Genomic DNA, 22396 nt, shown 5'->3' with positions numbered 1-22396 from the left:
GGCCCAGCTCCTCCAAGGTACATAGCCATTATGGGAGTGAGGGGCCCAAACATCTTTGAGGATGTGGGTCGCTATCTCCTGGTTTCTCTTTCCTGTCAATGGAGTCGGGCTGTGCAAATGGGAAGTCACTGCCTAAGGCTGGGAGTGGCCCAACTCCTCCCTGGGCTGGTGGTGGGCTCTGCCAAAGAGCCTGGGATGGCTCCGCGCTGCTGGGGACGAGGGAAGCCATGGTGGGCTTGGTGCTAAAGCCTGAGCAGCAGGGATGGGGCCAAGCTTGGCACAGTGGGGAAGCAGGTGCAGGCAGGCTCTGTGCACTGCTGAGGGACAGCAGGGGATGGTTTGGTTCCCCCTGCCCCATAGGAAGAGGCCAGGGCAGGCTCAGTGCGGGGGCTGCCATGGGAAGCCTGACAGGTGAGATCCGCCCCTCGCGCCTCTGGAGGCAGCTCTGTGCATCGCTGCCCTGCCGCCGTGGCACCAGGACTCCAAAACTTAGTCGCAGACACAAGGGCTGGACGGAGCCCACATGGGGCTCCACCAGGGGGCGGGGCTCAGACTGGGCGGGAATTGGTTCAAGAGGGAGGGCGTTCGGTGTGAGAGAGAGGTTGAGTCAGCTCGAGACTGAGGCGAGACTTCAGGTTAGAGGACGGCGGGCGCCGACTGTGAGGTGGGCCCGAGAGAACCTCTGAGGCGGCACGATCCAGGGGCGGGGCTTAGGAGGTGCCCAGGCGGGGGCCCTGGTCTTTGAAATTCTGACACTGCTCCAGGCCCTCAGGGAAAGGGAGGCTCAATGGGGAGAAGCGGCACTAGGAGCTGCCCACAGCCAGTAGAACCCCGCTACCCCGGGAACATCAGAATGGTTGGGAGCAGATGAAGCAAGCACCTCAGAGGCGGGGGGCTCGGTCCAGGCTTCCACATGGCGGCATGAGAGGGACTGCGGCTGAGGCTAAAAGCGGTGCAGGCACCGTGAGGAGGGCAGATGGGAAGCAGCGACAGGCACTGCCTGAGAAAGAGGAGCGGGTGGTCGGTTGTGAGGTGGCAGGAGGGGCAAAGCAGAGGCTGGAGCGCCGCGATGAGATGGTGGGAAGCAGCTGGCTCTGGCGGGAAGTCTGAGGCGGCGGTAGACAGAATGTGGGTTGTGTGGGAAACTGCAAGACGGGGCAGGCAGAAGGCGCTGAGGTTGCTGCGGAGCAGGAAGGGGCGATGCTGAGAGGACAGTAGGAGGCTGTAGGCAAACCTACAGAAGGGGCACGAGCAGGAAGCGCTGAGGTAACTCAAGGAGAGGGGTGAGGAGCGTGTGATTGGGCACCAGAGGGTGGGGCGCCATCTAGGCACGGAGAGGTCAGGGCATAAGGAAGGGTTCAAGTTCAGGAGGGAAATGCTGACATCACACAAGGGGGTGAGGAACCGTGATTTTGAGGCAGCAGAATGGGCAAAGAGATGTGGTGGCATGAGTTGGTATATGGGGCTTGGGCTGAGGCAGGAAAGGTCTGAGGTAGATCAACGAGGTAGGGGGAAGTGCTGAAGTGACGCCAGAGGAGTTGGCTTGGCACCTGGGCGGGAAAGCCTGAGGTGACGCCTGAGGAGGAGCTCGACGCCTGGGCGGGAAAGGCTGAGGTGGCAGCGGAAGAGGAGCTTGGCTCCTGGGAGGGAAAGCGTGAGGTGACACCAAGGGAGGGGCTCAGAAATTAGGCAGGAATAGCTGAAGTGAATCTGAAGGGAGGGGCGGGGGTTGGAGACTGGGCGGGGAAACCTGAGGTGACTCTCAAGGGGGAGTGTCAGAGTCTGGGCAGGAAAGGCTGAGGTGACTCTAAAGTGGGGGGGTGTCAGAGCCTGGGCGGGAAAAGCTGAGGTGTCTCTGAAGTGGGGAGGTCAGAGCCTGGGTAACGCCAGAAGAGGAGCCCAGACTCTGGGCAGGAAAGTCTGAGGTGGCAGAGGAGGAGGAGTCTGGCACTTGGGAGGGAAAAGCTGAGGTGACCCTGAGGGGGGGGAGGTCAGAGCCTGGGCAGGAAACGCTGAGGTGACTCTGAGGTGTCGGGGGGGATGTCAGAGCCTGGGTGGGAAACGCTCAGGTGACTCTGAAGGGGTGGGTCGGAGCCTGGGCTGGAAAGGCTGAGGTGACTCTCAAGGGGGTGTGTTGGAGCCTGGGCGGGAAACGCTCAACTGATTCTGAAGGGGGAGGGTCGAAGCCTGGGCGGGAAAGGCTGAGGTGACTCCGAAAGAGTCGGGGGTCAGAGCCTGGGCGGGAAAAGCTGAGGTGACTCTCAAGGGAGAGTGTCAGAGCCTGGGCGGGAAAAGCTGAGGTGTATCTGAAGTGGGGAGGTCAGAACCCGGGTAACGCCAGAAGAGGAGCCCAGACTCTGGGCGGGAAAGTCTGAGGTGGCAGAGGAGGAGGAGTCCGGCACTTGGGAGGGAAAAGCTGAGGTGACCCTGAGCGGGGGGAGGTCAGAGCCTGGGCAGGAAACGCTGAGGTGACTCTGAAGGGGTGGGTCGGAGCCTGGGCTGGAAAGGCTGAGGTGACTCTCAAGGGGGTGTGTTGGAGCCTGGGCGGGAAACGCTCAACTGATTCTGAAGGGGGAGGGTCAGAGCCTGGGCTGGAAAGGCTGAGGTGACTCTGAATGGGGGTGGGGACCGGAGCCTTGGCGGGAAATGCTGAGGTGACTCTTAATGGGGGGGGTCGAAGCCTGGGCGGGAAAGGCTGAGGTGACTCTGAAAGAGTTGGGGGTCAGAGCCTGGGCGGGAAAAGCTGAGGTGTCTGAAGTGGGGAGGTCAGAGCCTGGGTAACGCCAGAAGAGGAGCCCAGACTCTGGGCGGGAAAGTCTGAGGTGGCAGAGGAGGAGGAGTCCGGCACTTGGGAGGGAAAAGCTGAGTTGACCCTGAGGGGGGGGAGGTCAGAGCCTGGGCAGGAAACGCGGAGTTGACTCTGAGGTGTCGGGGGGGATGTCAGAGCCTGGGTGGGAAACGCTCAGGTGACTCTGAAGGGGTGGGTCGGAGCCTGGGCTGGAAAGGCTGAGGTGACTCTCAAGGGGGTGTGTCGGAGCCTGGGCGGGAAAGGCTGAGGTGACTCTGCAGGGGCTGGGTTGGAGCCTGGGGGGGAAAGGCTGAGGTGACTCTTAAGGGGGTGGGTCAGAGCCTGGGCGCAAAAGTTTGTGGTGACTCTGAATGGGGGTGGGGACCGGAGCCTTGGCGGGAAAGGCTGAGGTGACTCCGAAAGAGTCGGGGGTTGGAGCCTGGGCTGGAAAGTCTGAGGTGTCTCTGAAGGGGGGAGGCCAGGGCCTGGGTAACACCAGAGGAGGAGCCCGTAGTCTGGGCGGGAAAGTCTGAGGTGGCTGAGGAGGAGGACTCTGGCACTTGGGTGGGAAAAGCTGAGGTGACCGTAGGGGGGGAGGGTCGGAGCCTGGGAGGGAAATGCTGTGGTGACTCTGAAGAGGGGGAGGTGTCAGAGCCTGGGCGGGAAAGGCTGTGATGACTCTGAACGGGGCGGGTCAGAGCATGGGCGGGAAAGGCTGAGGTGACTCTGAACGGGGTTGGTCAGAGCCTGGGCGGGAAAGGCTGTGATGACTCTGAAGGGGGGGCGGGTTGGAGCCTGGGAGAGAAAGACTGTGGTGACTCTGAAGGGGTGGGTCAGAGCCTGGGCGGGAAAGGCTGAGGTGTCTCTGAAGGGGTGGGCCGGAATGGCTGAGGTGATGCAGGAGGAGGAGCTCAGCGCGAAAGATTTGGTACTTTTCTGATTCAGGAGGGGAAAATCCTTATCTGAGAGCTGTGGAGTTGTTGTAAGGGTGTCTGACTAACACATGCCTCTGTGCTCCCTCTCTCTGTTTCAGGCAGCTTCAAACACAAGTGGCCAAGAAGAAAGGTTGCGGAATGTCGAGCCAAGGGGAAGAAAGAAGAGAAGTCACTGAAAATGGAGGCAAAGGAAAGGGACTCTGGGCACAGTAAACTGCCTGTAATCAGGCCTCCAATCATCTAATTACACTGTATGGGGATCTGGAGCCTTTTAATCCCTTGAACAGCGTGATCCCCCTGTAAGCAGGGTCCAGGTCTTATGCCTTTTCCCTTTCTTTTTGGAGGGGAGAAAGATTGGTCAAGTTTAACACTGTGGGTCAAGTGACCTATTGCAATGAGCTCTCTTTCTGTTCTGGGAAGTCCCCCTTTCTTATGTATGTATGTGTATGTGAGTGCACGTGATACAAATGGGTGTGAACATCTGTATTTATTGATTGATTGATTTATTTTGAGTTCTTTCAGTTAAATCACTGCAGTGCTTTTTCTTTACTCTCCTCAGAACTGGAAAAAGAGCTGAATGTGTAATAATATATTTATCCTCTTCCTCCCCACAAAAGGGAAAAGTAAAAGCTCAGATATCATCTTTTAGTGCATAGGAGAAACTCTCTCCACTTCTGCTTTCTTTAGGTTGAGTTCCTATTAGTGGGCTAATGGCAATGAATGGCCTTTAATGAGGGTGATTTAGGTCAAAGGAAGTACAGCACCTCCTAGTACCTGGGCAACTTGATCACTCTGTATCGAGGGTTTTGGTCTCTACCCTTCATTCTTTTGACACCATGCCACATCAGCAGGTTGGTGGGAGGCTTGATTTAGTAATTAGGGGTGAGATACCGAGTCTCTCTGTCTTCTGGGAAGGTATCGATCTCTATGGAAACCTAAGAAGAGTGATAGCCCTGAAAGCTGGGTCCCGGTCTGTGCCATTGTGTCTTTTTGACATTCTGCTCCGTTATCTGGCTAGTGAGAGTGACTGCCCTGTGATCAGGGTGCCAGTCACCTCCCGCTATCTTTGGAGGGGCATTGAGCTCTTTGTTAAATTGAGCAATGTGAGCACCCTTTAACTAGGGTCCAGGTCTCTCCCCACTTGCTCATTTGGCTTTACGCCATGCTCTGCCCCATTAGTCAGCGTGACAACCCTGTAATTAGGGTCTAGGTCACAAGCCTCAATAGAATGGGACATATTGAGCTCTTTGGTACTTTGACAGCTTGACCTTCCTGTAATTCAGGTTATGGTCTCTCCTATTTGGCTAATGCCAGCGACCACCCTGTAATCAGGGTACAGGTTGCATCTCGCTTTTGAAATCTGGGGGATTAGAATCATTTACGTAGCACGGGCAGCTTGACCACACTGTAACTAGGGTTTGCGTCTCCGAGGCCCTTTGGGTCTCCATTAGCAGGTTGGTGAGTGTGACTGCCCTGTAATCAGGGTGCAAGTCACCTCCCCGTGTCTTTGGAGGGGCATTGAGCTCTTTGTTAAACTGAGCAATGTGACCGCCCTGTAACTGGGGTCCGGGTCTGTGCCCTCTTGCTCATTTGGCTTTACGCCGTGCTCTGCCCCATTAGTCAGCGTGACAACCCTGTAATTAGGGTCCATGTCACAAGGCTCTCTAGGATGGGACATATCGAGCTCTTTGGTACTTTGACAGCTTGACCTTCCTGTAATTCAGGTTATGGTCTCTCCTATTTGGCTAATGCCAGCGACCACCCTGTAATCAGGGTACAGGTTGCATCTGGCTCTTGAAATCTGCGGGATTAGAATCATTTCCGTTACGTGGACAGCTTGACCTCCCTGTAACTAGGGTGTGCGTCTCCGAGGCCCTTTGGGTCTCTTGGCCTCGTGCTGTCTTCACAGCCTGCTGCGAACGACCGCCCTGTAATCAGGGATCGGGTCTTTGCCCTCTAGTCTCTTGGCACTTGGCCAAATGCAGCCACTGCCCTGAATGAGCACCCTGTAAACAGGGTACAGGTCTCATCTGCTACTATTTATGGGGCCCCCATGAGACTGTGTCCAGAGTTCCGGCCCTTCAAACAGCGCTTCCAACTTGCCTGGAATTCTGCAGCCAAGTCTCCTGCTTTCTTCTCACTTCTTGGACTCTTGGAGACGTGACATGCTATTGGTGGTAAGATCCGAAAGGGAGTGTCCGGGGCGGTATTGGACTAAGTCATTCCAGGCAGTATCCATTGATTTAGGAATACTTGTCAATTAATTCCTTACCGCCCTTCATCATTTAATTCCTCTTGATTTTGTATGGAGGCTGCCTGGTGAAATAATTGTCAAGGGGAAATCTGGAGATTGTGGCTTTCGAGGGGAATGGGTCCAGTACTTTTCTCACCCAGTGCAGCTTGGGAGCAGGGGGAAATGCTTCTGGAAGTGTCTGAGGACCACAAAGAACTGTCTTGGACCTAAATATCCAGACTGTCTGCAGATGCGGAAAAGAAAAGTGTATGAGTAGATTACACTGAGTTTGCGTGCGGGACATGGCATTGTCGAAAGCGGTTCTCACTTACACACGCCTTGTGCTCTCTCTCTCTGTTTCAGGCATCATGAAGCACAAGTGGAGAAGAAGGAAGTGTCAGGAATGCCACACACAGAGGAAAAAAGAAGATGGAGGAAAAGGAAAGGAACTCTGGGCACAGTAACCAACCTCAACTCAGGCCTCAGGTCATGTAATTAGAAAGTATGGGAATCTCAAGCCTTTTAATACCTTGAGCAGCGTGACCGCCCTGTAAGCTGGGTCCCGGTCTGTGCCATTGTGTCCTTTTGACATTCTGCTCCGTTATCTGTCTCTTGAGGGTGACTGCCCTGTAATCAGGGTGCAAGTCACCTCCCCCTGTCTTTGGAGGGGCATTGAGCTCTTTGTTAAACTGAGCAATGTGACCGCCCTGTAACTGGGGTCCGGGTCTGTGCCCTCTTGCTCATTTCGCTTTACGCCGTGCTCTGCCCCATTAGTCAGCGTGACAACCCTGTAATTAGAGTCCATGTCACAAGGCTCTCTAGGATGGGACATATCGAGCTCTTTGGTACTTTGACAGCTTGACCTTCCTGTAATTCAGATTATGGTCTCTCCCATTTGGCTAATGCCAGCGACCACCCTGTAATCAGGGTACAGGTTGCATCTGGCTCTTGAAATCTGGGGGATTAGAATCATTTCCGTAACATGGGCAGCTTGACCTCCCTGTAACTAGGGTTTGGGTCTCCGTTAGCTGGTTGGTGAGTGTGACTGCCCTGTAATCAGGGTGCAAGTCACCTCCCCCTGTCTTTGGAGGGGCATTGAGCTCTTTGTTAAACTGAGCAATGTGACCGCCCTGTAACTGGGGTCCGGGTCTGTGCCCTCTTGCTCATTTGGCTTTACGCCGTGCTCTGCCCCATTAGTCAGCGTGACAACCCTGTAATTAGGGTCCATGTCACAAGGCTCTCTAGGATGGGACATATCGAGCTCTTTGGTACTTTGACAGCTTGACCTTCCTGTAATTCAGGTTATGGTCTCTCCTATTTGGCTAATGCCAGCGACCACCCTGTAATCAGGGTACAGGTTGCATCTGGCTCTTGAAATCTGCGGGATTAGAATCATTTCCGTTACGTGGACAGCTTGACCTCCCTGTAACTAGGGTGTGCGTCTCCGAGGCCCTTTGGGTCTCTTGGCCTCGTGCTGTCTTCACAGCCTGCTGCGAACGACCGCCCTGTAATCAGGGATCGGGTCTTTGCCCTCTAGTCTCTTGGCACTTGGCCAAATGCAGCCACTGCCCTGAATGAGCACCCTGTAAACAGGGTACAGGTCTCATCTGCTACTATTTATGGGGCCCCCATGAGACTGTGTCCAGAGTTCCGGCCCTTCAAACAGCGCTTCCAACTTGCCTGGAATTCTGCAGGCAAGTCTCTTGCTTTCTTCTCACTTCTTGGACTCTTGGAGACCTGACATGCTATTGGTGGTAAGATCCGAAAGGGAGTGTCCGGGGCGGTATTGGACTAAGTCATTCCAGGCAGTATCCATTGATTTAGGAATACTTGTCAATTAATTCCTTACCGCCCTTCATCATTTAATTCCTCTTGATTTTGTATGGAGGCTGCCTGGTGAAATAATTGTCAAGGGGAAATCTGGAGATTGTGGCTTTCGAGGGGAATGGGTCCAGTACTTTTCTCACCCAGTGCAGCTTGGGAGCAGGGGGAAATGCTTCTGGAAGTGTCTGAGGACCACAAAGAACTGTCTTGGACCTAAATATCCAGACTGTCTGCAGATGCGGAAAAGAACAGTGTATGAGTAGATTACACTGAGTTTGCGTGCGGGACATGGCATTGTCGAAAGCGGTTCTCACTTACACACGCCTTGTGCTCTCTCTCTCTGTTTCAGGCATCATGAAGCACAAGTGGAGAAGAAGGAAGTGTCAGGAATGCCACACACAGAGGAGAAAAGAAGATGGAGGAAAAGGAAAGGAACTCTGGGCACAGTAACCAACCTCAACTCAGGCCTCAGGTCATGTAATTAGAAAGTATGGGAATCTCGAGCCTTTTTATACCTTGAGCAGCGTGACCGCCCTGTAAGCTGGGTCCCGGTCTGTGCCATTGTGTCCTTTTGACATTCTGCTCCGTTATCTGTCTCTTGAGGGTGACTGCCCTGTAATCAGGGTGCAAGTCACCTCCCCCTGTCTTTGGAGGGGCATTGAGCTCTTTGTTAAACTGAGCAATGTGACCGCCCTGTAACTGGGGTCCGGGTCTGTGCCCTCTTGCTCATTTGGCTTTACGCCGTGCTCTGCCCCATTAGTCAGCGTGACAACCCTGTAATTAGGGTCCATGTCACAAGGCTCTCTAGGATGGGACATATCGAGCTCTTTGGTACTTTGACAGCTTGACCTTCCTGTAATTCAGATTATGGTCTCTCCCATTTGGCTAATGCCAGCGACCACCCTGTAATCAGGGTACAGGTTGCATCTGGCTCTTGAAATCTGGGGGATTAGAATCATTTCCGTAACATGGGCAGCTTGACCTCCCTGTAACTAGGGTTTGGGTCTCCGTTAGCTGGTTGGTGAGTGTGACTGCCCTGTAATCAGGGTGCAAGTCACCTCCCCCTGTCTTTGGAGGGGCATTGAGCTCTTTGTTAAACTGAGCAATGTGACCGCCCTGTAACTGGGGTCCGGGTCTGTGCCCTCTTGCTCATTTGGCTTTACGCCGTGCTCTGCCCCATTAGTCAGCGTGACAACCCTGTAATTAGGGTCCATGTCACAAGGCTCTCTAGGATGGGACATATCGAGCTCTTTGGTACTTTGACAGCTTGACCTTCCTGTAATTCAGGTTATGGTCTCTCCTATTTGGCTAATGCCAGCGACCACCCTGTAATCAGGGTACGGGTTGCATCTGGCTTTTGAAATCTGCGGGATTAGAATCATTTCCGTTACGTGGACAGCTTGACCTCCCTGTAACTAGGGTGTGCGTCTCCGAGGCCCTTTGGGTCTCTTGGCCTCGTGCTGTCTTCACAGCCTGCTGCGAACGACCGCCCTGTAATCAGGGATCGGGTCTTTGCCCTCTAGTCTCTTGGCACTTGGCCAAATGCAGCCACTGCCCTGAATGAGCACCCTGTAAACAGGGTACAGGTCTCATCTGCTACTATTTATGGGGCCCCCATGAGACTGTGTCCAGAGTTCCGGCCCTTCAAACAGCGCTTCCAACTTGCCTGGAATTCTGCAGCCAAGTCTCCTGCTTTCTTCTCACTTCTTGGACTCTTGGAGACCTGACATGCTATTGGTGGTAAGATCCGAAAGGGAGTGTCCGGAGCGGTATTGGACTAAGTCATTCCAGGCAGTATCCATTGATTTAGGAATACTTGTCAATTAATTCCTTACCGCCCTTCATCATTTAATTCCTCTTGATTTTGTATGGAGGCTGCCTGGTGAAATAATTGTCAAGGGGAAATCTGGAGATTGTGGCTTTCGAGGGGAATGGGTCCAGTACTTTTCTCACCCAGTGCAGCTTGGGAGCAGGGGGAAATGCTTCTGGAAGTGTCTGAGGACCACAAAGAACTGTCTTGGACCTAAATATCCAGACTGTCTGCAGATGCGGAAAAGAACAGTGTATGAGTAGATTACACTGAGTTTGCGTGCGGGACATGGCATTGTCGAAAGCGGTTCTCACTTACACACGCCTTGTGCTCTCTCTCTCTGTTTCAGGCATCATGAAGCACAAGTGGAGAAGAAGGAAGTGTCAGGAATGCCACACACAGAGGAGAAAAGAAGATGGAGGAAAAGGAAAGGAACTCTGGGCACAGTAACCAACCTCAACTCAGGCCTCAGGTCATGTAATTAGAAAGTATGGGAATCTCGAGCCTTTTAATACCTTGAGCAGCGTGACCGCCCTGTAAGCTGGGTCCCGGTCTGTGCCATTGTGTCCTTTTGACATTCTGCTCCGTTATCTGTCTCTTGAGGGTGACTGCCCTGTAATCAGGGTGCAAGTCACCTCCCCCTGTCTTTGGAGGGGCATTGAGCTCTTTGTTAAACTGAGCAATGTGACCGCCCTGTAACTGGGGTCCGGGTCTGTGCCCTCTTGCTCATTTGGCTTTACGCCGTGCTCTGCCCCATTAGTCAGCGTGACAACCCTGTAATTAGGGTCCATGTCACAAGGCTCTCTAGGATGGGACATATCGAGCTCTTTGGTACTTTGACAGCTTGACCTTCCTGTAATTCAGATTATGGTCTCTCCCATTTGGCTAATGCCAGCGACCACCCTGTAATCAGGGTACAGGTTGCATCTGGCTCTTGAAATCTGGGGGATTAGAATCATTTCCGTAACATGGGCAGCTTGACCTCCCTGTAACTAGGGTTTGGGTCTCCGTTAGCTGGTTGGTGAGTGTGACTGCCCTGTAATCAGGGTGCAAGTCACCTCCCCCTGTCTTTGGAGGGGCATTGAGCTCTTTGTTAAACTGAGCAATGTGACCGCCCTGTAACTGGGGTCCGGGTCTGTGCCCTCTTGCTCATTTGGCTTTACGCCGTGCTCTGCCCCATTAGTCAGCGTGACAACCCTGTAATTAGGGTCCATGTCACAAGGCTCTCTAGGATGGGACATATCGAGCTCTTTGGTACTTTGACAGCTTGACCTTCCTGTAATTCAGGTTATGGTCTCTCCTATTTGGCTAATGCCAGCGACCACCCTGTAATCAGGGTACAGGTTGCATCTGGCTCTTGAAATCTGCGGGATTAGAATCATTTCCGTTACGTGGACAGCTTGACCTCCCTGTAACTAGGGTGTGCGTCTCCGAGGCCCTTTGGGTCTCTTGGCCTCGTGCTGTCTTCACAGCCTGCTGCGAACGACCGCCCTGTAATCAGGGATCGGGTCTTTGCCCTCTAGTCTCTTGGCACTTGGCCAAATGCAGCCACTGCCCTGAATGAGCACCCTGTAAACAGGGTACAGGTCTCATCTGCTACTATTTATGGGGCCCCCATGAGACTGTGTCCAGAGTTCCGGCCCTTCAAACAGCGCTTCCAACTTGCCTGGAATTCTGCAGCCAAGTCTCCTGCTTTCTTCTCACTTCTTGGACTCTTGGAGACCTGACATGCTATTGGTGGTAAGATCCGAAAGGGAGTGTCCGGGGCGGTTTTGGACTAAGTCATTCCAGGCAGTATCCATTGATTTAGGAATACTTGTCAATTAATTCCTTACCGCCCTTCATCATTTAATTCCTCTTGATTTTGTATGGAGGCTGCCTGGTGAAATAATTGTCAAGGGGAAATCTGGAGATTGTGGCTTTCGAGGGGAATGGGTCCAGTACTTTTCTCACCCAGTGCAGCTTGGGAGCAGGGGGAAATGCTTCTGGAAGTGTCTGAGGACCACAAAGAACTGTCTTGGACCTAAATATCCAGACTGTCCGCAGATGCGGAAAAGAACAGTGTATGAGTAGATTACACTGAGTTTGCGTGTGGGACATGGCATTGTCGAAAGCGGTTCTCACTTACACACGCCTTGTGCTCTCTCTCTCTGTTTCAGGCATCATGAAGCACAAGTGGAGAAGAAGGAAGTGTCAGGAATGCCACACACAGAGGAGAAAAGAAGATGGAGGAAAAGGAAAGGAACTCTGGGCACAGTAACCAACCTCAACTCAGGCCTCAGGTCATGTAATTAGACTGTATGGGAATCTCGAGCCTTTTAATACCTTGAGCAGCGTGACCGCCCTGTAAGCTGGGACCCGGTCTGTGCCATTGTGTCCTTTTGACATTCTGCTCCGTTATCTATCTATTGAGGGTGACTGCCCTGTAATCAGGGTGCAAGTCACCTCCTCGTGTCTTTGGAGGGGCATTGAGCTCTTTGTTAAACTGAGCAATGTGACCGCCCTGTAACTGGGGTCTGAGTCTGTGCCCTCTTGCTCATTTGGCTTTACGCCGTGCTCTGCCCCATTAGTCAGCGTGACAACCCTGTAATTAGGGTCCATGTCACAAGGCTCTCTAGGATGGGACATATCGAGCTCTTTGGTACTTTGACAGCTTGACCTTCCTGTAATTCAGGTTATGGTCTCTCCTATTTGGCTAATGCCAGCGACCACCCTGTAATCAGGGTACAGGTTGCATCTGGCTCTTGAAATCTGGGGGATTAGAATCATTTCTGTAACATGGGCAGCTTGACCTCCCTGTAACTAGGGTTTGGGTCTCCGTTAGCTGGTTGGTGAGTGTGACTGCCCTGTGATCAGGGTGCAAGTCACCTCCCCGTGTCTTTGGAGGGGCACTGAGCTCTTTGTTAAACTGAGCAATGTGACCGCCCTGTAACTGGGGTCCGGGTCTGTGCCCTCTTGCTCATTTGGCTTTACGCCGTGCTCTGCCCCATTAGTCAGCGTGACAACCCTGTAATTAGGGTCCATGTCACAAGGCTCTCTAGGATGGGACATATCGAGCTCTTTGGTACTTTGACAGCTTGACCTTCCTGTAATTCAGGTTATGGTCTCTCCTATTTGGCTAATGCCAGCGACCACCCTGTAATCAGGGTACAGGTTGCATCTGGCTTTTGAAATCTGCGGGATTAGAATCATTTCCGTTACGTGGACAGTTTGACCTCCCTGTAACTAGGGTGTGCGTCTCCGAGGCCCTTTGGGTCTCTTGGCCTCGTGCTGTCTTCACAGCCTGCTGCGAACGACCGCCCTGTAATCAGGGATCGGGTCTTTGCCCTCTAGTCTCTTGGCACTTGGCCAAATGCAGCCACTGCCCTGAATGAGCACCCTGTAAACAGGGTACAGGTCTCATCTGCTACTATTTATGGTGCCCCCATGAGACTGTGTCCAGACTTCCGGCCCTTGAAACAGCGCTTCCAACTTGCCTGGAATTCTGCAGCCAAGTCTCCTGCTTTCTACTCACTTCTTGGACTCTTGGAGACCTGACATGCTATTGGTGGTGAGATCCGAAAGGGAGTGTCCGGGGCGGTTTTGGACTAAGTCATTCCAGGCAGTATCCATTGATTTAGGAATACTTGTCAATTAATTCCTTACCGCCCTTCATCATTTAATTCCTCTTGATTTTGTATGGAGGCTGCCTGGTGAAATAATTGTCAAGGGGAAATCTGGAGATTGTGGCTTTCGAGGGGAATGGGTCCAGTACTTTTCTCACCCAGTGCAGCTTGGGAGCAGGGGGAAATGCTTCTGGAAGTGTCTGAGGACCACAAAGAACTGTCTTGGACCTAAATATCCAGACTGTCTGCAGATGCGGAAAAGAAAAGTGTATGAGTAGATTACACTGAGTTTGCGTGCGGGACATGGCATTGTCGAAAGCGGTTCTCACTTACACACGCCTTGTGCTCTCTCTCTCTGTTTCAGGCATCATGAAGCACAAGTGGAGAAGAAGGAAGTGTCAGGAATGCCACACACAGAGGAAAAAAGAAGATGGAGGAAAAGGAAAGGAACTCTGGGCACAGTAACCAACCTCAACTCAGGCCTCAGGTCATGTAATTAGAAAGTATGGGAATCTCGAGCCTTTTAATACCTTGAGCAGCGTGACCGCCCTGTAAGCTGGGTCCCGGTCTGTGCCATTGTGTCCTTTTGACATTCTGCTCCGTTATCTGTCTCTTGAGGGTGACTGCCCTGTAATCAGGGTGCAAGTCACCTCCCCCTGTCTTTGGAGGGGCATTGAGCTCTTTGTTAAACTGAGCAATGTGACCGCCCTGTAACTGGGGTCCGGGTCTGTGCCCTCTTGCTCATTTGGCTTTACGCCGTGCTCTGCCCCATTAGTCAGCGTGACAACCCTGTAATTAGGGTCCATGTCACAAGGCTCTCTAGGATGGGACATATCGAGCTCTTTGGTACTTTGACAGCTTGACCTTCCTGTAATTCAGATTATGGTCTCTCCCATTTGGCTAATGCCAGCGACCACCCTGTAATCAGGGTACAGGTTGCATCTGGCTCTTGAAATCTGGGGGATTAGAATCATTTCCGTAACATGGGCAGCTTGACCTCCCTGTAACTAGGGTTTGGGTCTCCGTTAGCTGGTTGGTGAGTGTGACTGCCCTGTAATCAGGGTGCAAGTCACCTCCCCCTGTCTTTGGAGGGGCATTGAGCTCTTTGTTAAACTGAGCAATGTGACCGCCCTGTAACTGGGGTCCGGGTCTGTGCCCTCTTGCTCATTTGGCTTTACGCCGTGCTCTGCCCCATTAGTCAGCGTGACAACCCTGTAATTAGGGTCCATGTCACAAGGCTCTCTAGGATGGGACATATCGAGCTCTTTGGTACTTTGACAGCTTGACCTTCCTGTAATTCAGGTTATGGTCTCTCCTATTTGGCTAATGCCAGCGACCACCCTGTAATCAGGGTACAGGTTGCATCTGGCTCTTGAAATCTGCGGGATTAGAATCATTTCCGTTACGTGGACAGCTTGACCTCCCTGTAACTAGGGTGTGCGTCTCCGAGGCCCTTTGGGTCTCTTGGCCTCGTGCTGTCTTCACAGCCTGCTGCGAACGACCACCCTGTAATCAGGGATCGGGTCTTTGCCGTCTAGTCTCTTGGCACTTGGCCAAATGCAGCCACTGCCCTGAATGAGCACCCTGTAAACAGGGTACAGGTCTCATCTGCTACTATTTATGGGGCCCCCATGAGACTGTGTCCAGAGTTCCGGCCCTTCAAACAGCGCTTCCAACTTGCCTGGAATTCTGCAGCCAAGTCTCCTGCTTTCTTCTCACTTCTTGGACTCTTGGAGACCTGACATGCTATTGGTGGTAAGATCCGAAAGGGAGTGTCCGGAGCGGTATTGGACTAAGTCATTCCAGGCAGTATCCATTGATTTAGGAATACTTGTCAATTAATTCCTTACCGCCCTTCATCATTTAATTCCTCTTGATTTTGTATGGAGGCTGCCTGGTGAAATAATTGTCAAGGGGAAATCTGGAGATTGTGGCTTTCGAGGGGAATGGGTCCAGTACTTTTCTCACCCAGTGCAGCTTGGGAGCAGGGGGAAATGCTTCTGGAAGTGTCTGAGGACCACAAAGAACTGTCTTGGACCTAAATATCCAGACTGTCTGCAGATGCGGAAAAGAACAGTGTATGAGTAGATTACACTGAGTTTGCGTGCGGGACATGGCATTGTCGAAAGCGGTTCTCACTTACACACGCCTTGTGCTCTCTCTCTCTGTTTCAGGCATCATGAAGCACAAGTGGAGAAGAAGGAAGTGTCAGGAATGCCACACACAGAGGAGAAAAGAAGATGGAGGAAAAGGAAAGGAACTCTGGGCACAGTAACCAACCTCAACTCAGGCCTCAGGTCATGTAATTAGAAAGTATGGGAATCTCGAGCCTTTTAATACCTTGAGCAGCGTGACCGCCCTGTAAGCTGGGTCCCGGTCTGTGCCATTGTGTCCTTTTGACATTCTGCTCCGTTATCTGTCTCTTGAGGGTGACTGCCCTATAATCAGGGTGCAAGTCACCTCCCCCTGTCTTTGGAGGGGCATTGAGCTCTTTGTTAAACTGAGCAATGTGACCGCCCTGTAACTGGGGTCCGGGTCTGTGCCCTCTTGCTCATTTGGCTTTACGCCGTGCTCTGCCCCATTAGTCAGCGTGACAACCCTGTAATTAGGGTCCATGTCACAAGGCTCTCTAGGATGGGACATATCGAGCTCTTTGGTACTTTGACAGCTTGACCTTCCTGTAATTCAGATTATGGTCTCTCCCATTTGGCTAATGCCAGCGACCACCCTGTAATCAGGGTACAGGTTGCATCTGGCTCTTGAAATCTGGGGGATTAGAATCATTTCCGTAACATGGGCAGCTTGACCTCCCTGTAACTAGGGTTTGGGTCTCCGTTAGCTGGTTGGTGAGTGTGACTGCCCTGTAATCAGGGTGCAAGTCACCTCCCCCTGTCTTTGGAGGGGCATTGAGCTCTTTGTTAAACTGAGCAATGTGACCGCCCTGTAACTGGGGTCCGGGTCTGTGCCCTCTTGCTCATTTGGCTTTACGCCGTGCTCTGCCCCATTAGTCAGCGTGACAACCCTGTAATTAGGGTCCATGTCACAAGGCTCTCTAGGATGGGACATATCGAGCTCTTTGGTACTTTGACAGCTTGACCTTCCTGTAATTCAGGTTATGGTCTCTCCTATTTGGCTAATGCCAGCGACCACCCTGTAATCAGGGTACAGGTTGCATCTGGCTCTTGAAATCTGCGGGATTAGAATCATTTCCGTTACGTGGACAGCTTGACCTCCCTGTAACTAGGGTGTGCGTCTCCGAGGCCCTTTGGGTCTCTTGGCCTCGTGCTGTCTTCACAGCCTGCTGCGAACGACCGCCCTGTAATCAGGGATCGGGTCTTTGCCCTCTAGTCTCTTGGCACTTGGCCAAATGCAGCCACTGCCCTGAATGAGCACCCTGTAAACAGGGTACAGGTCTCATCTGCTACTATTTATGGGGCCCCCATGAGACTGTGTCCAGAGTTCCGGCCCTTCAAACAGCGCTTCCAACTTGCCTGGAATTCTGCAGCCAAGTCTCCTGCTTTCTTCTCACTTCTTGGACTCTTGGAGACCTGACATGCTATTGGTGGTAAGATCCGAAAGGGAGTGTCCGGGGCGGTTTTGGACTAAGTCATTCCAGGCAGTATCCATTGATTTAGGAATACTTGTCAATTAATTCCTTACCGCCCTTCATCATTTAATTCCTCTTGATTTTGTATGGAGGCTGCCTGGTGAAATAATTGTCAAGGGGAAATCTGGAGATTGTGGCTTTCGAGGGGAATGGGTCCAGTACTTTTCTCACCCAGTGCAGCTTGGGAGCAGGGGGAAATGCTTCTGGAAGTGTCTGAGGACCACAAAGAACTGTCTTGGACCTAAATATCCAGACTGTCTGCAGATGCGGAAAAGAACAGTGTATGAGTAGATTACACTGAGTTTGCGTGTGGGACATGGCATTGTCGAAAGCGGTTCTCACTTACACACGCCTTGTGCTCTCTCTCTCTGTTTCAGGCATCATGAAGCACAAGTGGAGAAGAAGGAAGTGTCAGGAATGCCACACACAGAGGAGAAAAGAAGATGGAGGAAAAGGAAAGGAACTCTGGGCACAGTAACCAACCTCAACTCAGGCCTCAGGTCATGTAATTAGACTGTATGGGAATCTCGAGCCTTTTAATACCTTGAGCAGCGTGACCGCCCTGTAAGCTGGGACCCGGTCTGTGCCATTGTGTCCTTTTGACATTCTGCTCCGTTATCTATCTATTGAGGGTGACTGCCCTGTAATCAGGGTGCAAGTCACCTCCTCGTGTCTTTGGAGGGGCATTGAGCTCTTTGTTAAACTGAGCAATGTGACCGCCCTGTAACTGGGGTCTGAGTCTGTGCCCTCTTGCTCATTTGGCTCTACGCCGTGCTCTGCCCCATTAGTCAGCGTGACAACCCTGTAATTAGGGTCCATGTCACAAGGCTCTCTAGGATGGGACATATCGAGCTCTTTGGTACTTTGACAGCTTGACCTTCCTGTAATTCAGGTTATGGTCTCTCCTATTTGGCTAATGCCAGCGACCACCCTGTAATCAGGGTACAGGTTGCATCTGGCTCTTGAAATCTGGGGGATTAGAATCATTTCTGTAACATGGGCAGCTTGACCTCCCTGTAACTAGGGTTTGGGTCTCCGTTAGCTGGTTGGTGAGTGTGACTGCCCTGTGATCAGGGTGCAAGTCACCTCCCCGTGTCTTTGGAGGGGCACTGAGCTCTTTGTTAAACTGAGCAATGTGACCGCCCTGTAACTGGGGTCCGGGTCTGTGCCCTCTTGCTCATTTGGCTTTACGCCGTGCTCTGCCCCATTAGTCAGTGTGACAACCCTGTAATTAGGGTCCATGTCACAAGGCTCTCTAGGATGGGACATATCGAGCTCTTTGGTACTTTGACAGCTTGACCTTCCTGTAATTCAGGTTATGGTCTCTCCTATTTGGCTAATGCCAGCGACCACCCTGTAATCAGGGTACGGGTTGCATCTGGCTTTTGAAATCTGCGGGATTAGAATCATTTCCGTTACGTGGACAGCTTGACCTCCCTGTAACTAGGGTGTGCGTCTCCGAGGCCCTTTGGGTCTCTTGGCCTCGTGCTGTCTTCACAGCCTGCTGCGAACGACCGCCCTGTAATCAGGGATCGGGTCTTTGCCCTCTAGTCTCTTGGCACTTGGCCAAATGCAGCCACTGCCCTGAATGAGCACCCTGTAAACAGGGTACAGGTCTCATCTGCTACTATTTATGGGGCCCCCATGAGACTGTGTCCAGAGTTCCGGCCCTTCAAACAGCGCTTCCAACTTGCCTGGAATTCTGCAGCCAAGTCTCCTGCTTTCTTCTCACTTCTTGGACTCTTGGAGACCTGACATGCTATTGGTGGTAAGATCCGAAAGGGAGTGTCCGGGGCAGTTTTGGACTAAGTCATTCCAGGCAGTATCCATTGATTTAGGAATACTTGTCAATTAATTCCTTACCGCCCTTCATCATTTAATTCCTCTTGATTTTGTATGGAGGCTGCCTGGTGAAATAATTGTCAAGGGGAAATCTGGAGATTGTGGCTTTCGAGGGGAATGGGTCCAGTACTTTTCTCACCCAGTGCAGCTTGGGAGCAGTGGGAAATGCTTCTGGAAGTGTCTGAGGACCACAAAGAACTGTCTTGGACCTAAATATCCACACTGTCTGCAGATGCGGAAAAGAACAGTGTATGAGTAGATTACACTGAGTTTGCGTGCGGGACATGGCATTGTCGAAAGCGGTTCTCACTTACACACGCCTTGTGCTCTCTCTCTCTGTTTCAGGCATCATGAAGCACAAGTGGAGAAGAAGGAAGTGTCAGGAATGCCACACACAGAGGAGAAAAGAAGATGGAGGAAAAGGAAAGGAACTCTGGGCACAGTAAACAACCTCAACTCAGGCCTCAGGTCATGTAATTAGACTGTATGGGAATCTCGAGCCTTTTAATACCTTGAGCAGCATGACCGCCCTGTAAGCTGGGACCCGGTCTGTGCCATTGTGTCCTTTTGACATTCTGCTCCGTTATCTGTCTCTTGAGGGTGACTGCCCTGTAATCAGGGTGCAAGTCACCTCTCCCTGTCTTTGGAGGGGCATTGAGCTCTTTGTTAAAGTGAGCAATGTGACTGCCCTGTAACTGGGGTCCGGGTCTGTGCCCTCTTGCTCATTTGGCTTTACGCCGTGCTCTGCCCCATTAGTCAGCGTGACAACCCTGTAATTAGGGTCCATGTCACAAGGCTCTCTAGGATGGGACATATCGAGCTCTTTGGTACTTTGACAGCTTGACCTTCCTGTAATTCTGGTTATGGTCTCTCCTATTTGGCTAATGCCAGCGACCACCCTGTAATCAGGGTACAGGTTGCATCTGGCTCTTGAAATCTGGGGGATGAGAATCATTTCCGTAACATGGGCAGCTTGACCTCCCTGTAACTAGGGTTTGGGTCTCTGTTAGCTGGTTGGTGAGTGTGACTACCCTGTAATCGGGGTGCAAGTCACCTCCCCCTGTCTTTGGAGGGGCATTGAGCTCTTTGTTAAACTGAGCAATGTGACCGCCCTGTAACTGGGGTCCGGGTCTGTGCCCTCTTGCTCATTTGGCTTTACGCCGTGCTCTGCCCCATTAGTCAGTGTGACAACCCTGTAATTAGGGTCCATGTCACAAGGCTCTCTAGGATGGGACATATCGAGCTCTTTGGTACTTTGACAGCTTGACCTTCCTGTAATTCAGGTTATGGTCTCTCCTATTCGGCTAATGCCAGCGACCACCCTGTAATCAGGGTACAGGTTGCATCTGGCTTTTGAAATCTGCGGGATTAGAATCATTTCCGTTACGTGGACAGCTTGACCTCCCTGTAACTAGGGTGTGCGTCTCCGAGGCCCTTTGGGTCTCTTGGCCTCGTGCTGTCTTCACAGCCTGCTGCGAACGACCGCCCTGTAATCAGGGATCGGGTCTTTGCCCTCTAGTCTCTTGGCACTTGGCCAAATGCAGCCACTGCCCTGAATGAGCACCCTGTAAACAGGGTACAGGTCTCATCTGCTACTATTTATGGGGCCCCCATGAGACTGTGTCCAGAGTTCCGGCCCTTCAAACAGCGCTTCCAACTTGCCTGGAATTCTGCAGCCAAGTCTCCTGCTTTCTACTCACTTCTTGGACTCTTGGAGACCTGACATGCTATTGGTGGTAAGATCCGAAAGGGAATGTCCGGGGCGGTTTTGGACTAAGTCATTCCAGGCAGTATCCATTGATTTAGGAATACATGTCAATTAATTCCTTACCGCCCTTCATCATTTAATTCCTCTTGATTTTGTATGGAGGCTGCCTGGTGAAATAATTGTCAAGGGGAAATCTGGAGATTGTGGCTTTCGAGGGGAATGGGTCCAGTACTTTTCTCACCCAGTGCAGCTTGGGAGCAGGGGGAAAAGCTTCTGGAAGTGTCTGAGGACCACAAAGAACTGTCTTGGACCTAAATATCCAGACTGTCTGCAGATGCGGAAAAGAACAGTGTATGAGTAGATTACACTGAGTTTGCGTGCGGGACATGGCATTGTCGAAAGCGGTTCTCACTTACACACGCCTTGTGCTCTCTCTCTCTGTTTCAGGCATCATGAAGCACAAATGGAGAAGAAGGAAGTGTCAGGAATGCCACACACAGAGGAGAAAAGAAGATGGAGGAAAAGGAAAGGAACTCTGGGCACAGTAACCAACCTCAACTCAGGCCTCAGGTCATGTAATTAGACTGTATGGGAATCTCGAGCCTTTTAATACCTTGAGCAGCGTGACCGCCCTGTAAGCTGGGTCCCGGTCTGTGCCATTGTGTCCTTTTGACATTCTGCTCCGTTATCTGTCTCTTGAGGGTGACTGCCCTGTAATCAGGGTGCAAGTCACCTCCCCCTGTCATTGGAGGGGCATTGAGCTCTTTGTTAAACTGAGCAATGTGACCGCCCTGTAACTGGGGTCTGGGTCTGTGCCCTCTTGCTCATTTGGCTTTACGCCGTGCTCTGCCCCATTAGTCAGCGTGACAACCCTGTAATTAGGGTCCATGTCACAAGGCTCTCTAGGATGGGACATATCGAGCTCTTTGGTACTTTGACAGCTTGACCTTCCTGTAATTCAGGTTATGGTCTCTCCTATTTGGCTAATGCCAGCGACCACCCTGTAATCAGGGTACGGGTTGCATCTGGCTCTTGAAATCTGGGGGATTAGAATCATTTCCGTAACATGGGCAACTTGACCTCCCTGTAACTAGGGTTTGGGTCTCCGTTAGCTGGTTGGTGAGTGTGACTGCCCTGTAATCAGGGTGCAAGTCACCTCCCCCTGTCTTTGGAGGGGCATTGAGCTCTTTGTTAAACTGAGCAATGTGACCGCCCTGTAACTGGGGTCCGGGTCTGTGCCCTCTTGCTCATTTGGCTTTACGCCATGCTCTGCCTCATTAGTCAGCGTGACAACCCTGTAATTAGGGTCCATGTCACAAGGCTCTCTAGGATGGGACATATCGAGCTCTTTGGTACTTTGACAGCTTGACCTTCCTGTAATTCAGGTTATGGTCTCTCCTATTTGGCTAATGCCAGCGACCACCCTGTAATCAGGGTACGGGTTGCATCTGGCTCTTGAAATCTGGGGGATTAGAATCATTTCCGTTACGTGGACATCTTGACCTCCCTGTAACTAGGGTGTGCGTCTCCGAGGCCCTTTGGGTCTCTTGGCCTCGTGCTGTCTTCACAGCCTGCTGCGAACAACCGCCCTGTAATCAGGGATCGGGTCTTAGCCCTCTCGTCTCTTGGCACTTGGCCTAATGCAACCACTGCCCTGAATGAGCACCCTGTAAACAGGGTACAGGTCTCATCTGCTACTATTTATGGTGCCCCCATGAGACTGTGTCCAGAGTTCCGGCCCTTCAAACAGCGCTTCCAACTTGCCTGGAATTCTGCAGCCAAGTCTCCTGCTTTCTACTCACTTCTTGTGCTCTTGGAGACCTGACATGCTATTGGTGGTAAGATCCGAAAGGGAGTGTCCGGGGCGGTTTTGGACTAAGACATTCCAGGCAGTATACCTTGTCATATTGACTTAGGAGTACTTGTCAATTAATTCCTTACCGCCCTTCATCATTTAATTCCTCTTGATTTTGTATGGAGGCTGCCTGGTGAAATAATTGTCAAGGGGAAATCTGGAAATTGTGGCTTTAGAGGGGAATGGGTC

This window comes from Emys orbicularis, chromosome 5 (genome assembly GCF_028017835.1).
Source record: "Emys orbicularis isolate rEmyOrb1 chromosome 5, rEmyOrb1.hap1, whole genome shotgun sequence".
Lineage (NCBI taxonomy): Eukaryota > Metazoa > Chordata > Testudines > Emydidae > Emys > Emys orbicularis.
Note: the sequence above shows the minus strand (reverse complement) of the source record.